Here is a 15963-nt window from a genome sequence, read left to right on the forward strand (position 1 = left end):
TGGTGGAAACGTGCAGAAGAGAATATGTAGCTTTTATGGTATAGGATGTAAATCCAGAACACAGTGAATTTTGACAGCATCTGCCAGGCGAAGTGTGTGCTGTCTTGAGTAAAGCTCTTTTAATTGCAGAAATATCTGGATATAATTCATCTTCTGTGTGCTCTTTTTGGTTCAATCATATGGACATTTTCTGTGTGGAATGAGTGGCAGATGTGACTAGAGAGAAAGGCTGTTAATGACTCTTGGAATTGGAGCTGGGTTCTGTACTTGGTGTTTGCTGAATCTTTGAGACAGGAAGCATTACTGACAGGTCTCGGTATAATTGAGGATGTGTGGGCATCTGTATGAGTCTTTGAAGGAGACAAAACTAAAATTTACTGCACTAGCAACAGGCAGAGGAAAGCCCTTTCCTCCTCGCAGTGGCACGGGCTGGGAGTTGTCAGCACCTAGATCCCTGGTTTGGGCAGGGAAAAAGGTCCAGCTCTCTGACAGGAAGAGTGATATCCCAACGAAGGGGCAGCTATCATCAGCTGCTACCTGCTGCCATAGCATATGGAGTTCTCAGTTTACAATGTCTCACTTTTTTTCCAGGTCGGACCATGCAGCCTCTCTGCTCTGCTGAGGTCCTGCTCTGCTGGAGGTGCTTTCTTGGAAGGACAGGAGCTCCCTGTGAGCTCTCAGGGCAGACAGGAGCAGAGGAGCAGCTCCTGCACCTGGATGTCCTGGGTGTTGCCATGGGAGGTGAAGTGGTCCTGCTTCATTGAGAGTGGTGGGATGGGATGTGGGAAGAAACTGGAGAAAGGATTAAAATATACCATGGGATATCCCTTCTCCTTTGCTAAAGACTGACCCACCTTAGCAAATCCCAGCTAAGCAAGAATTTTCCCATTATGTGCTGTTCAGTCTTTTCTTTCCTCCTTTTGCCCCTGATCTTTGATACTGGATGTCTTAATCTTGCAAAAGAGACCTGTGGACAACTTTTGCTGAGGTGGCATTGCCTTCCTCGGAGTCAATGCAGGCAAAGGGAATGGAAAGCATCTGTTTTCGGGGCTGGGGCTACAGCGAGCAGCAGCGATGCAGTCAAAACTGCCTGGAAAGATCAAGTTACCAACTCATTAGAGGGAATGCATCCTGGTAACTGTAAAATGAGCTTCCATATTCCCTCATTTCTAGCTTCTAATTTGCTAGGTGGTTTCGTTTATTAGCATACATTGAAGTGTGTGGGCACTTGTATGGCTCTTTCTTTAAGAAACAAAAACATTAACCCTCTAGTACACCACCTGTTTGCACTTCATTGTCAACTGTGAGGGGTTATTTTATTGGCTTCATTGTTTCACTTTTCATTAACTTTTTTCTTTAACATGCAGGCTGCAATCCCATTTCTTTTTGCTAGAAATGGACTTTGTTTGTCATTAATACCATACTTGTGGCTGCATTTCTTTATTTAAAGAAATAAAGGTTTTCTTTTATACCTAGTCTTTATATCTACCCTTGGTCTGTGTCTCTGTCCTAGTGGCTTTCCAAATGTACTTGATTTAGCTTTTCAATATGTAATTAATGCCAAACAAGTTAATTGCTTTACAAGTGTCCAAAATTCCCTCATTTCATTTCTATTCATTTATCAACCTTCATTATACAGCCACTGTTCCACATAAACACAAATGATTGTTAATGAATGCCTAATGTCGTATTCATTAGAAAATCAGGTTAATGGCTAGTAATGAATATCTGAGCTACTTGTTACTTTCAAGTATGTTTTTTTTTTCCTTGTTGATTACAATACTTCTTTAATCTACGAAGAAATCATACCTGTGTGTTAGACCAACTGAAACATGATGAGGTCAAACCTTTGCAAAAGCCCACAACCATTCCCATATTGCAGGTGCTTTCTCTTTAGGTGGAATGCTAAAGATATTTGACAAAGACAGACAACCTGTAACCGCTAGTTTATCCTCAGTTTGTGATTAATCTACTTAGAGGGACTACTCATGTTCTTAAAACCATTTTAGGTTAGTCAAGGTGAAGAAGATAATTTCTAGATGACTTTCTACAGCTGTAAGAGATTTGGTTATGCAGGATTAATATCTGTAGCTGTTACATACTGAGACACACAGTAATTCTAATGAATAGCATATTTCTCATTGTGGGAGTGTGTGGTGCAAACTCTAATGCTTGCCATCCAGTTTTGCAAGCCACTAAGTTTCAGGATAGGTGAGCACTCAAACTGAAAGCAGTGATGTTTTATACTATCTAAACTTTGACAAGATAGTACTATTTCACATGCTTCTATATATCCATGTGCTGTTACAGATTGATGAGAATGAGCTGGTCATACATAATTTAGATCTCCACCTGCTGTATATTGTTTCATCCCATAAGAATGATCTGTCCCTATGAGCTTCTAAAGCAGCATTGGAAGAATATATCTGTATGGCTAAAACCACTGCTCCGACAGCTGATGCTATGTAGAGGTTTTCTAGGAAGCGATCTGCTTTAGGGTAGTTTTGGCATGGAGATACAGTTCCTCAATGCATGTTGGATAGAACCTGAGACCTTCAGAAAGTATGTTTTGGGAAAAACCTTCTTTGAATCACAGGCAAAACTGGGCCCTGACTTTTTCTGTAGTTCAAATTTCACTTGAACTTACTCCAGAGCAGATATGAGATTCTGCCCTGACCAAATTGCTTTCCAGCTAACTACATCTTTTTACCTCTACCAGAGGTAGCGCATTTTAACTTCTGATCTCTATAACTGTTGTATGTTATGTTAATTCATTAGCATGGTTGGTATCTCCTGCCCCATTTGTGGCTGCAATTCTTAGATGTCAACTATGGTGAAATATTTTTAAAATGTCATGTTTTGACTCAGAAGAGGTCAGTAATCCTGATCATGTCAGATTATTTAAATACAAATTTGTGTATATGCATGCATGCATAGAGTCTTTTCACAGACATTTAGAGATAAGTAACATTGAATAATATATCTCTTCTTGCTTTATAAGGCTCTGCTTGCCAAAAAGATTTGGCTATTTGAAGTTATAAGTCTGTAATAACTAGGCTATATTTCATATTTTGTTTTATAAAGCATTGGCTCATCTTTGTTTGCTATCACTTCTGCCATGGTAACATGAAGGCCTGGAGATCCTAAGAACATTTCAGCTGGAGCTATAGCTCTTCTGAGGGCTCAGGAAACAAAATACCTTGTGTTGTTTGCGTTGATATCCATCAACAGCCTTCCTGTTTTGCCTTATTAGACCTTTAAGGGACTTCACAGACATATTGAACAATAATGGTGATGAACATGGTCCTGCTGGACACCTGAAGCACAATGGCTCTCTACAGTTATAAAGAAATTACTCCTTATTGGTAACTAAACCTTGAAAGAACACGTTTGCCCTAATTATAAATGATGTAAAAAAAGAGTCCCCAGAGTGACTGTGCAGACTACTGCTTGTCAGACATTGCAGATAATTTTTGAAAAAAAGAAACACAGTACAGTTAAAATGTAATTGACTCTTTATAACGTTCTTGTCAAACAAATTACAATGTGAAATAAGATGAGAGAATTTATGCAATGGAACACTGTAAATTGTATTAATTACTTAATGAAAGTGTTTAAGTGGCAGTGCTGGTTCAGAGGACATTATCTGCTCCCAGTTAATGTTGATAGTTTGGTAGTTACCACGGTCAGGATCAGGGTCCTATATCGGTGTAACAGCTAGGTGTGTGTTACGTATGTTGTTTGGTCTCTGGCAGCAGCACTAAACAGTTCTTATGGTCAGAACGATTCCCAAGGGTATATCTCATATGTTGGAAGTCAAATATGTGCTCTGGGGTTTTTCTGAATCATTTAAACAGACATCTCAGGTTTGATCGCGTCCTCTCTGTCTGCTCAACACTTTGCACGACTGAACTTTAATGAATGTCCCAAAACATAGCCATGTGCTGGAGTTGCTCATTAGGCAAAGATGACTGAAATGGATGCTAGATGCAATACAGAAGACCGTTGTGGTAGCTAAGGGCAAGTCTTTTGTGGATAGCTCTAGAACATGCATATGATGGGTTCTTGGGTCTGGCCTGGAAAGGTGACCAATTAATGTTGATAGAAGGCTTTAACCTATCATGAGAATAATAGTGAGTTAAGTTCCAGGTATCTGAGTTTACTTCTTTATGGTTATTTTGAGCAAGTCACGAGTGTCAACCAATATATGATGGAGATACCTCATGCTTTGATTTTCCGTTGGACTTAGAGAGTGGAAATTGCTGTTCAAGCAGCCTGGTTGCTAATGGTGTCTAGCCCTAGATGATTTAATTTCTAGTAAATTATCAACTGAGTATTTGATTTCAGAAAATGTTTACTAGTGTGACATGTACAGAGCTGAGAAGCTGACTGAGGAAATCTGATTATGACTGATCACCCTGACATACTAAAAACCTGCATGAGGCAAGACTCAAATATGAGCTAAAATTTCTATTGCGCCACCTGAGAGTCTCCTTTTCTCCTTTTTTTTTCCTTCCTTTGAAGTCTCTTTTTGAAATCTCTTCTAGAAGCAATGTACTCAGCCTGCAAAAACTGAATAAATAAAACCTCAACTACTTTTTAAGTACATTACAGGCTATCCCTCATTACACATCCTGTGTGAGTGGAGTATCACAGGTTGGAGATGTTTACTTCTGTGCTGCATTTGGTGGTGTTTTGTGTGCTCTGTTCTCCTGGCACCAGTCCTTCGTTCATGGAGGGTTGTTTGGCTCATCAGTGTTCTTCACTGATGACCGTCTTGCATGTGAATAGGGGTGACGTGATTTTGACCCTGTCATTCTCCTGCAAGCGAGAGAAAATGCTCCAGTAGCAAAAAAGTGTAACCTGTAGACCATAGACATTGGACATGTTTGGTAACTCGATATCACTTCTGGCAGCTGAGAAAGGGTTGATGAGGGCAGGTAAGGGTGAGATACCAGGCACCTAGAAGTCCTGGACTGAAGGACAGAGCTTGGTACGTAGCATGGGGAACTCAAGGCATAGCACAGCTCATCTCTGTCAGATGGGCCAGATCAACAAGCTGACAGCAAGCAAACATCCAACAGGAAACACCTTTTCCACCCACAAAGTTAACCAATTTTTAACTCTTTTTAATAAGTTCTATTGCCACATCAGTAGTATACAGCATATCCAAAATTCCCATCATAACTGTGGGAGATGTTTTGGCTTATTTTTTGTGTATACTTCATTTCTCATGCAGTTTTTAGGAATTCCTGTTTTGATGAGGCTTGGAGCTAGTATCCTCATGCTGTTGGATAGCTCTTGATCTTCTGACTGATTAAATAACCCCTTTTCCACACACAAGGATTATAAAGCAACACAAAACAACAACAAATAAAACCTCGCTTGGCGTAATCTTTAGTACTATTTCTAGTATGATCACCTTCTGCATTTAATGTGTTATTCAGACGACTCTGTGAAGAGTATTTTAGGAATACATAGATATTGAAGCATTGATTTTATTATTCATCTGCTGTGTAAGAATCGAAATCAGCTTTATAGGTGCAATTTTCTCTTCACTGGAGATACAAAGCACAAAAATTGCAAGAATAATTTCATCTTTCTCTTTCAAATAAAAATAAATAGATGAGTTCATCAAGGAAATTGCTGACCTGTTACATTTTTTCTTTCATTTGCTAATGATCCCCTTTTTCAGTGAATGAAGCTTGAGCCTGGTGATTTTTCCTGCAATGTGTACATGTATATCTGGTAAATTAATGTCAGTGTTCTGGGGAAGATGGTAGCCATAGGCCAGGGCTTTTCGTTGCCATGGATCCATTGCAGACCTCTCTGATTGTAGCTTGTTAGGGCTTTGTTTAAACAAGTAGGAACTGGGGAAAAAAAAAGGGGTTTCAGCTATTTGTCATTTACATTTTAACTGTTGTAATTGTCCTAATTTCTTTCCTATTTACAATGAATGATTAGGGGAGTAAGCCTTCAGTGGTGACCACTACACTCTTCAAACTCAGGCTGCACACTCTGTCCATCTTTCTTTCCCTGTGCTACTCTGGCATGGAAAGGATTTAACCTGTCTCAGTCTGCCTGTGCTGTGCCTTAGATACTTACATCACTTATAGAATATTGCTCAGCGTTTTGAGCATTAGTTTTAGAAAATAGGGCTTGATTCCTCCATGCTATCTGATTTGGTCGCTGTAGCACTTGCTTGAATTCACCAGAGGTTTTAAGTAGAGAAATACACTCTTTAATATTTTCCATTGCTGTTTGTGTTGAGATGAGGCTTATGCTGAGCACAGGTTGCAGTGTGTGAAGGCCAGCGACCTGCTCTGAGCACAGCGGTGGGTACCAGCCTCTGCTGCAGCCGCTGCTGTCATGCCTGTGTGGGACAGTTGTGGTGGCAAAACGTCAGTGGGTGTCTGGCCTTGTACAGACAGTAATAAATTTTCTGTGTCTGAACGTGTCCCTGAGTATGGCCTTCCTGTGGGGTCCACGGTGAAAGACTTTAAAATGCGTGAAATTCTGCAAAGGTCTGGGGAATCAGGTTTGTGGTACATCGCTGCTGGTCTGAACTCCACCTGCACCAGAGGATCTGTGTTATCTCTGCATGTTTTCTCTCATGTCAGCTATACTTGTGCAGAAGTGCTTCCTGTCTCCTTCTACAGACCTTCTCCTGCGTGAACAGAGAATTATTGTGCACCAGAAGAGCTGCTGGACCCTTGTTCTCATTGCAGCTGAAGTACTTTTCACCCTACAAAGTCCCTTTTACCCTACTAAATGAAGAAAATTTAAGGTGACTTTGAGTGAGGTACATCCAGTTTGCTGTTACTTTAAAATACTTTTTTACTCATCAAGAGGGTGTGTTTACTTTAATGTAGATGAATCCAGTTTGTTTCTAAATTTGAGAACAGTATTTTACCCTGAGGATGAGTAATGCGACTTTATTCTAGCTGGAGATGTTTAAGGTTGTTACGCTTGGAAGCAATATTTAGTAATGGTGCCAAGATAAGGTTGATAATTCTTATCCACTGATTATACATAATGATATAATTAATAACAGTCCTAATAATAAAAGCCAATTTGTTGGTGAGCTTTTATTTATTCAAGTCTATGTGAACTGGAAAGTGGGACCCAATCTCTTTCTCCTTTCTTTTTTCTAGTGGTAAGATGCAGCTCACTCAGTGGCAACATCCAACCTTTTTAAGGTTGCATGTAACCCAAAAGACTCAGGTCGTCCACAGAAAGTGGTCCAATGAAGTGTCCCAACACTGTAGAAGGAAGAGGCAGGATTAAGGCTACACTTACACCATGTCCTTCCTCTTTTCTCAGGACAGTCTCAAACTCTAGTTGCCTTCTGTATTTCTTCAACCATGAGGTTTTTAGGGCAGAGGCAGTCAAGAAATAAAGCTGATGGAGCAGCTGATGAAACATCACATAAGATGCTGTTCCACTATCTTTTGCAAATGTCACTGTTAATGTTACTTGTGATGATACTGAGGCAGTAGTTGTTCCTGGCCTCTTGGCTTTGGTGTTCCTTCAGCTCGGCCACAGAGTTTTATCCTTGCCTGTACTGTCTGTTTAGGCTGTGAGGGTTTTGGGGCAGGATCTGTCACTTGTTTTCCATGCAGCGTTGCGCATGGTAGATCTTGGTCTTCTTGTCCCTCAATCTGTGTGCTTGTAAAAATCATAGCCACAAAGATGGCAATCTGTCTGGAAGGGAGAGGAAAGGAGACGGACTGATGAACGTTAGCCTAGAGGAATTATCTAGTCAACATTTGCCCATATGAATCTAAATCACCCTTCCAGTGGGCTCATACTTTTATTTGGCCAACATATGGAAGATTCTCCATCTGCCTGTCTGTCACTGTGTTTGTCTTTCTTTTGCAGTACAAATAATCCAAGTGTTTGCAGCAGCTTCTTCATGTTCCATTTTCCTCTACTACAAATGCTTCTTAAAGGAAGACACGTCGTTTTCCTCTCCTCTTCCAGCTGTGAGGGCATGCAAAAGTAAAGTCTTACAGCCTTGAGGTGTGCAAGATGCTGCTAGAAGAGTCAGCAGCAGATGTGTGCAGAAGTCTGCAGGGCTACCCTGAAAATTTAAGTCCTGGCTGTCTTAGCAGCACCTGGAACAAAATAATTTCTCGCTGGCCAAGGTATGCTGGAGCTTGCAGGCTCTCAGTGTGTTTCTCCGTAACGCAGCTCCTAACGCTGCTCTGACTGACTGCAGAGCTGCAGGGAGGCTGCTGGTCCCCGATGGGCAAGACCTGCAGTTTTTGGTGCAAATTCTGACCCTGCAAGGGGAAGAGGGGAGGCAGGCGGTGCTGGCGTGCCGATGGCAATCCCGATATACCGGCAATACCCTCTAGTGGAGACGCGGAGGTCTGCCCTCAAAATAAGGGAGTGTGCCAGCAAATTTAAACGCCAGCTTGAGCAGCTTCAGGACAGCTATATCAAATAGCTGTCTGGCTGCTGTAGGTGCGTGTATAGGAAATATTTTACATTTGCACTTAGTTAGAGAACGCGATTTATCTCTGAGACCCCTAGCCCCTGTTAGGCAGAGCTGGGCGGTGCAGACCGAGCTTTTGTTCCATCGTTCTTAGCATTACACGTTTACTTGGGGCTAAAGCACTGTATTTCTAATCAGGTAATTTACATTCTGTATTGCATAACTATACAAGAGAGAGACTTAGCACTTTTTTTTTTTTTTCACTTGTATTTTCCTGATGACTGCAGGTAGCAGAGGTGAGAATTTGTTGTGTGCTATTTCTCACTGCTATTACTCCTCCGCTTCTCTGCAAACTCCATGGGAACACTGAAATTTCTGCTGGTGAAACAGAAAGAGAAATATGGGAATTCAGATGAATAAATAAGTAAATAAGTGAACACCACTGTGTGGAAAGTTACATGGTGTTTTGTCAAGATTTATATAAATGTTATACTGGGATGATTGGATATTTGTCAGTAATTATTAGTCTGGCATGTCTTCTACTTCTGTTATAAACCACATTGATTTTTGTAGGAACTGAACTAAGACGTGTTGCTTTTCTGTAATGTCTCTCTCTTGTTATGAGATAGTATCGATGCTGTGGAGGAGCCCCAGTAAAGAACAAAAAAATCTCTAGTCTCTGCCCTGAATAATTTATCCCATAAGTAAAGGTTTTCACTTCAAATTGGAATATGTTATGTTGGAGGAAGAAAATATGTTGGAGATTTATGCTAATTTGCTTCTTGAGCAATTTTACAAGTTACCTTTCACTCACAAAAGCTATGTGAGAAATTGTTTATTTAGTAATACCATAGACATAATTTCAATATTATTTTACAATATTTTTATCGGTATTGCAGATAAGGAAGAATTTTAATATAAAATATCTCATCAATAATGTTATTTCTTTTAAAAACAGAAATCAAACTGCTATAGGAATTGATGAATCAAAAATAGTAGGAAAAGACCAATGCTGATCCTTTAGTATCAATAGTTGATGTATCAATACTTCTACTGTAATTAGCCTTTTGATTTGATTACCCAGTTAAGTGAGAAAAGCTTCCATGACTTTGGATTTTGGATGGGTTTTTGTATGCCAAGACCAACCTTTACTTCTGCTTGTACCATTTTGTTTTGCTCACAACTGGAAAGGATATAAAATACAACCTGGTTGTCCACACCCTAAGATAGTTCAGTGGTCCAGAAGTTTGCTTTCCAGGGTGAAAGTATGCAGGATTCAGCTGGGACCTGGTATAGTTTTGCTGACCTCTGAGGAATGACTCTAGATTTACAGTTCTGTAAATGGCAACCTTAATTAGGCCTGTGGTGTTGCCTGCTTAAATTCCTTTTTAAATTGCTTCCTTTTAATCAAGATTGGGTGAGTGATGTGTAAAAAAAAAAATACTTGGTGTTGGCTTAACGCTGCTTCCTTTGAAATTAAGTGGAAGTTTTGAAAATCCCATCAGCGGTGTGTCATTGCTGAAACCAACATGACTAATGCATAAGTGTGTTGGCACACTAGGTACGGTATCTTAAATTTGTGTGAATGCAACGCAAAGCCAGGAGCCAAGGTTATTTTCTGAACAGCAAAGCAGCTATGTTGGGTTAAGACGTATTGATTAAGACACGCTGCTGTATGACACAACAGCACGTTGTCGGAGCAGCGCTGGAGTGACGAGCTCATGGATGGCTTCTTTACTCTCCGTGGAAAGCTTCTCTTGAAGGGAAGTCACACCTCTAAAGATAAAATGATATGAAATTGCAGTTTAAGATTGTGTGAGGCTATTATATATTATACGGCATGAGGACAGACGGTGGGGAAGAAGATGCGCAGCGGCAGAACTGCGTAATCTTCCCTCCAGGTATAAGCAACTTCACCTACCAGGCAGGTCCTCTGAGGCACTCCTACTCGCAGTTTGTGCTCTGGAGGTAATTACTTTGGCTGTGATCTGAAAGACAGCCAGCCTGCAAGGTGCCAGCCTGCTAACAGTTCACACATTTTCATCGCAGATTTCTGGAGTTTGGCTTTGCACTGTTATTTTTAAAGAACTATAGAACAAAGCCCAGATTCTTGAAATGAAATGACATTGGCAAATGACAGTAAAACATTTGCCTATTTTTCCTTTACTATTTTGAAAGGGACTCCTTTTTCCCCCAGAACTATACAACTTGTCAAGCTCAGACAAAGCATGAAAAAATTAACATGCAGTGACGTTTTTTTTTTAAAAAAAGCTGCTAGAAAATGCAATGGTGAGCAGAAGAGGAAGGGCAATTCAACTTTTACTGGAGCAACTATGTTGTTTGCCCTGAATCTCTTTGTCTTTGGACAGAGCAGTTGTGGCTATGAGCTAAACGGATGAGTGGAAATGTGAGAGTGTCCCTCTCCTGCGGGCCACATATCACTCCAGTCTCCCCACCTTGCTCTGGAAAGATACTGGGGCTGGACCATGGCCACTGCCTCGGGGAGCTCACGGTGCAGGACCAAGTGTGGGAGGGCAGTGCCAGGAGGCAAAGACACAGGGAAAGCAGAGCTTATCACACGACAGTCACTGTAGCAAAAGTTGGGAAACTAACTGCAATATATGATTCAGACCAAGGCACAAAAATAGCCCCAAATTTCCCCTTTTGTATATAAAATCCTAAAGTAGTGAACCATGTTTTGTATGATGCCAGCTGTAGAGAGAAAAATGCAGTAAGTTCTCCTGGTGTTTTTCTTTCTCTGTATACAAAGGTATGTTTTCTCTCATGAGAACAGTCTAAATATCCCATTAACGCCTTACGTGTAATATTAGCAAAATCCCTTTCAAGATAGATTACAGTATTTTGATTCGTTACTCATCAGTATGTATAATTATCATTTAACAATGTTATGAAGGACTGATGAAGGGAAGCAGGTGTTTAAACATGCGGTACCAGTAGTTTGACACAGCATTTAATTCTCTTTATTTGCACTTTTTAAAGATATCTATTCAAGGAGGGAAAACAATAAGGCACTATATAGTCATGAGTGTTTGCAAGAGAAAGAAAAAGATGTTTAGTCAATTTTTGGAGAAAGTATTTTTTAATTAATACAAGTGAGCTTTTTAATGGTAATATAACATTATATGAAGATGGTGAAGGTAATGAGGTGTGTTACAATTTTAGATAGTGAGAAATTGATATCCTCAGATGGGCTTTAGACTCATAAAATCTTTCTGGGTATTAGGGTAAAGAAAAGCACAGCTTGGTCTTGAAAGCCAAGTATAATTTTTGAAGTCCACACACAGGAGGGTGCCACTTCCAGGAGGTGGCTACCAAGGCTATGAGCAGAGCTAGTGTGGCCCCACGGGTGATGCCCACCCTGCCTACCCCACGCTGGGCTTAGCTATGTCCATTACCTCCAAGGGGGTAAGCACCCCTTCTGGAGAACTTCAGGGAGAAAGATCCACCTCTCCAGAGCTTTATGTGTCAGAAGTTGGGATGTTTAGGACCAAAGAGTACTGTGAACTTCTACACAACCGTCTCCTTGGATGAAAAAACTCCCACTTACCTCCAGATAATGCTTTCTGGGAAGTGGTGCTTGACAACCTGCATGGCTATGCTTACCAGTAGCAGTGGTCTCCTTGGTTATCGCAGTTTGCCTTTTCATAATTATTATTATTTAGCTACCAAGTTTTGTGTAAGATAGGTTAATAGAGCCTTTAAAAATAGTCTTTATTTGGGTTGAAAAGATGTGCTTTTTTTCTTTCTCCACAGATTTTTCTCTAGTGTCCAAAATAAGCCAAAATGAACTATTTTGTCTTCTGAAGCAGCAGATTTTGGATAGAGGTCTAGCAGGGACTGCATAGCCAAAGTAGGCTGTTGGAAACAGTTCTGTAATGCAGCAATGCCAGCTCTGAGCTTCCTTTGAACAGCAACGTAGCACACCTGGCTGTTTCTTCTTTGTCTGTGGCTGACAGGCTGAAGTCTTACGAGGTGATTCAGTTCACCTAGATTTAGATTTTTGCTCTGTTTTGTTGTGGAAGACCAATTTCAACAGTCTGAGTCAGGGTCGGTGGGTATGGTGTTGATGCTGCAGCCTGACAGTTCTTCTAGGGGAGACTTTCCCACCTGTTGATGGAGGAGAGGCAGGTACGTACCTCCAGAGAGAGGGCTGTTCAGCCATGTCTCCCAGTCCTGTTGCTACTCTGATGACTTCATATCTAGTTTTGATCACTCTCCAACTAATATTCAGCTGGTCCTATGGTGCTTCACTTGCTCTGTCTCCAAAGAACCATGCTCTGTGTGAAAGAAACCGATGGTTACAAACCCTATAATTGCTCTTCTGAGAGGCAAAAGGATTTTTGCATTAGCAGTTGTGCCACTGCCATCGTGACTTGCTTTAAAAGTGCCAAATCTATGCCCTGCCTTATGGTGAAAGTCATTGTAAGCAATCCTAATGATCCCTGTCAGCCATAAAATGCATGCATAAAAAATAAACATAAGATGGTATTTCATGATTACACCTGTATTTCTCTTTGCCTGATAATTTTGTTCTCCCTGCGCAACATTCTGTTGTTCATGAAAATGGTGTCTTTATAAAGTGACTTACTTTATGGGCAGTCTTAGTACTTCTTTTCCTCTATTTACTTTGTCTCCTAATTGCTGTTACATGCCATTAACAGGGAGGCTAGAATTATTGCACCTGCTGGGCCAAATAAGCTGACTTTTTTTCTTTCCTTTCTCATTGATCACCTTGTTCAAATTAGTTCTCAGCATGCTTGATAGGTATAGAAATCTTTCATCCTGCTTGTGCTTTGCTTTCATTAGACAAATTTATTTATTATTTGAAGCGTAATGCTTACGGTGAGTCAAAATTCAACTTTGAGCAGGTGCAACTGTATATATGGAATCAGGCCCTGGGCAGAGCCAGTTCAGAGACCCTGTGTCAGCTCTTGTCGTTTGTCTTGGAGACGCATCTCTTCTACCATTTAGCATGAGAGACAACCTGAGCAAGGTGTTATTCTGCTCGGCAATCAGTCCTTTCTGCTTTTGATGAGTTCACCGCAAATCTCCTAAGGATGAGGCCAGGAGGCTGTATTTTCCTTTGGGATAGGGTCTCCCCTTGGTCCGCCACTGTGAAAGTAAGAGGAAGCAAATTTAACAGTGTAGGCTATCTGTGTTTTATAAATGTTCTCTAGCTGCTAAGGACTTTCCCTGCTCAACAAGGGTGTCAAATGTTTTGATCAGCCAGCTTCTTTGTTCTGTGCACGCGGTTGGCTCACTTTTCACCTCTAGCGTGCATCGTGCCTAACCATGCCTTTCAGTTACCCTAAAGCACTATGCAGAATTTGCATACAGAGGTGGCTGTGTAAATGCCAACTCCTTTAAAGGCTGTATTTGTGTTAAGGAAGGGGTTTGGGGATAAATACAGGCGGTCAGCAACGACTTTGTCAAAGGGACCTACCCCCTGGCTTGCCAGGTGGCTGGTGTGTGGGGCTTGGAAGATCTATGCTAACGTTTTGCTGAATTACTTTCTATTTCTTGTGGCAATTTGAAAACTTAAAAGCGTATGCCTGCAGACCTCAGCATTGGTAGCTGACCTGTTATTTCCCAGCAGGGTAGGTAGGGCCTTGCTGCCACGCGGGTGCAGAGATCACCTCTGAAGCTTGCAGGGCTCGTGCCCAGGAGCTGCTTCAGCAGAGTGGTGTTTCGAGGGAGCAGCTGCTGCAATTTTGATTGCAAAAATCTGGACCCTGCTCCAAATCCTCTGCCAGAGGAGTTCAGCTCCTTCCTTTAGACAGCATCAGCTACTTTGTACAATTAGAAGTCATCGGGGCGCAGAGCTCGTTTGAAAAAATATTGTGTCAGTGATGCGATATCCAGAAAGGAACCGGCTTTTGTGATGAAATAGTACTGTTTTCTCAGAGGACTCTGACACTTCAAAGTTGACGGGACGGACTTCAGGAGGAGGGAAGGGCTTTGGGCACCCTGTGTGAACACTCAGCCCGAAGAGCAGATCCTGCAGCGGTGGGCTCAATGTCGTGTTAATATGGCTTTTGTGTCTTTGGAAAAAAATGTAACTTCTGGTGTCAGTTGCATGAGAGTTGATGTTTAACTTTTTGGCCTTTAAGGAATTATAGTTTGACATTAACTTTCCTGGCTAATGAAATTATCATGATGGAACAGCCCAAGTAAATGACAAATACAATAACTCTTCTTTGCCTGTTGTGTGCGTTTACTATTCATAATTTTTAGGACCATAGATATTAGATACACTTACGTAAGACTTAACGAACAGTAATTATCTTTTGGCTAAAGAAAAAGCCCAAACGAATGCTAAGCTGCATTATCGCTTGGCTTCTGACATGAGCTGATAATCAGATTTTCTTGCTTAAATCTATGGTGCTTGAACAATGCTACCCACTGTCTGTCCTTCCCGATATTACCCTTAATTAGAAAGAACAGAAACACAAATCTGAATTATTTCAAAATCTGGTTTCCATGGTCAATGGTTGGAAGGGCTTAACTTTATTACAAATAAACCTGGCTTTATTTACTAATGAAATCTGAAATGCTAGGCCTGTAATGGTAGATAGTCTAATAGTGTGGTGTTTACATGCTGAAAAATCTTGCGTGGGCAAAGTATTTTGTAATAAATCTTTAAGTAATTGAATTATGATTCTTTTATCCAATTAATAAAGCAGAAAAGGAGACCCATAGGAAGCCCTATACCATAGTTTAGGAGAGCAATGACACATTGTTCTCTAGCATTGCTCTTTGTATGTAAGACTTCTTCTTAAGATGCATTTGGCGAATGCTTGTTTCTGTCTTTCCACACGTTTGAGATTTTGATTTGTCTTTTTTCCTAATCCTTTATATTTGTTGGCTCCTTATTTCTGAACACTTGACACAGTATCAACATTTTTTTTTTTTCAATATATACAGCTGGGGATATCATTGCATTCTGTTCTTTTTCTTTTCTAGAGGACTGGAACCCCCTTTCTCTTTACACTACAACCTTTTCATTTGTAGTGATAACTTTTATTCTTTGTAAAACACTAAGAGGGATATTTTATGCTACCTGATCTCTCTTCCTCCACTCCAATATAATTGCAAATCTGCTTCCATAGTTACTGTTGTAGTAAAACAAGACTGTAGTAAAACTGACTTTAGCAAAACGTAACTTTAAATCTACCACAAAACCGGAAGAGTAACAGTATGTCAACAATAGCAAGAGATAAAAGTTAAATCTGGCTTTTTCTTAGTGCATGCTTTTTGTTTCATAGCATATATACACAGCACTTCTTAATGTACGAGCAAGCATAAAAACCTTGTATCAGTAGCTGGAGTTTTCTGCAGTGTTTTCAAGCTATCTTCCTTTCCTAGTAAAATGCTGTACATCTTCAGTAGATATTTTGTGCATAATAAATAGATATTTAAGAGAAAAGCCGGGAAGAAAACCACAGTGTTCTTGGCAAGCCAACAATTGAAAAGTACAGGTGCTAGGACTGCGTATAGGCCTA

Source organism: Tauraco erythrolophus, chromosome 4, assembly GCF_009769465.1.
Source record: "Tauraco erythrolophus isolate bTauEry1 chromosome 4, bTauEry1.pri, whole genome shotgun sequence".
NCBI lineage: Eukaryota > Metazoa > Chordata > Aves > Musophagiformes > Musophagidae > Tauraco > Tauraco erythrolophus.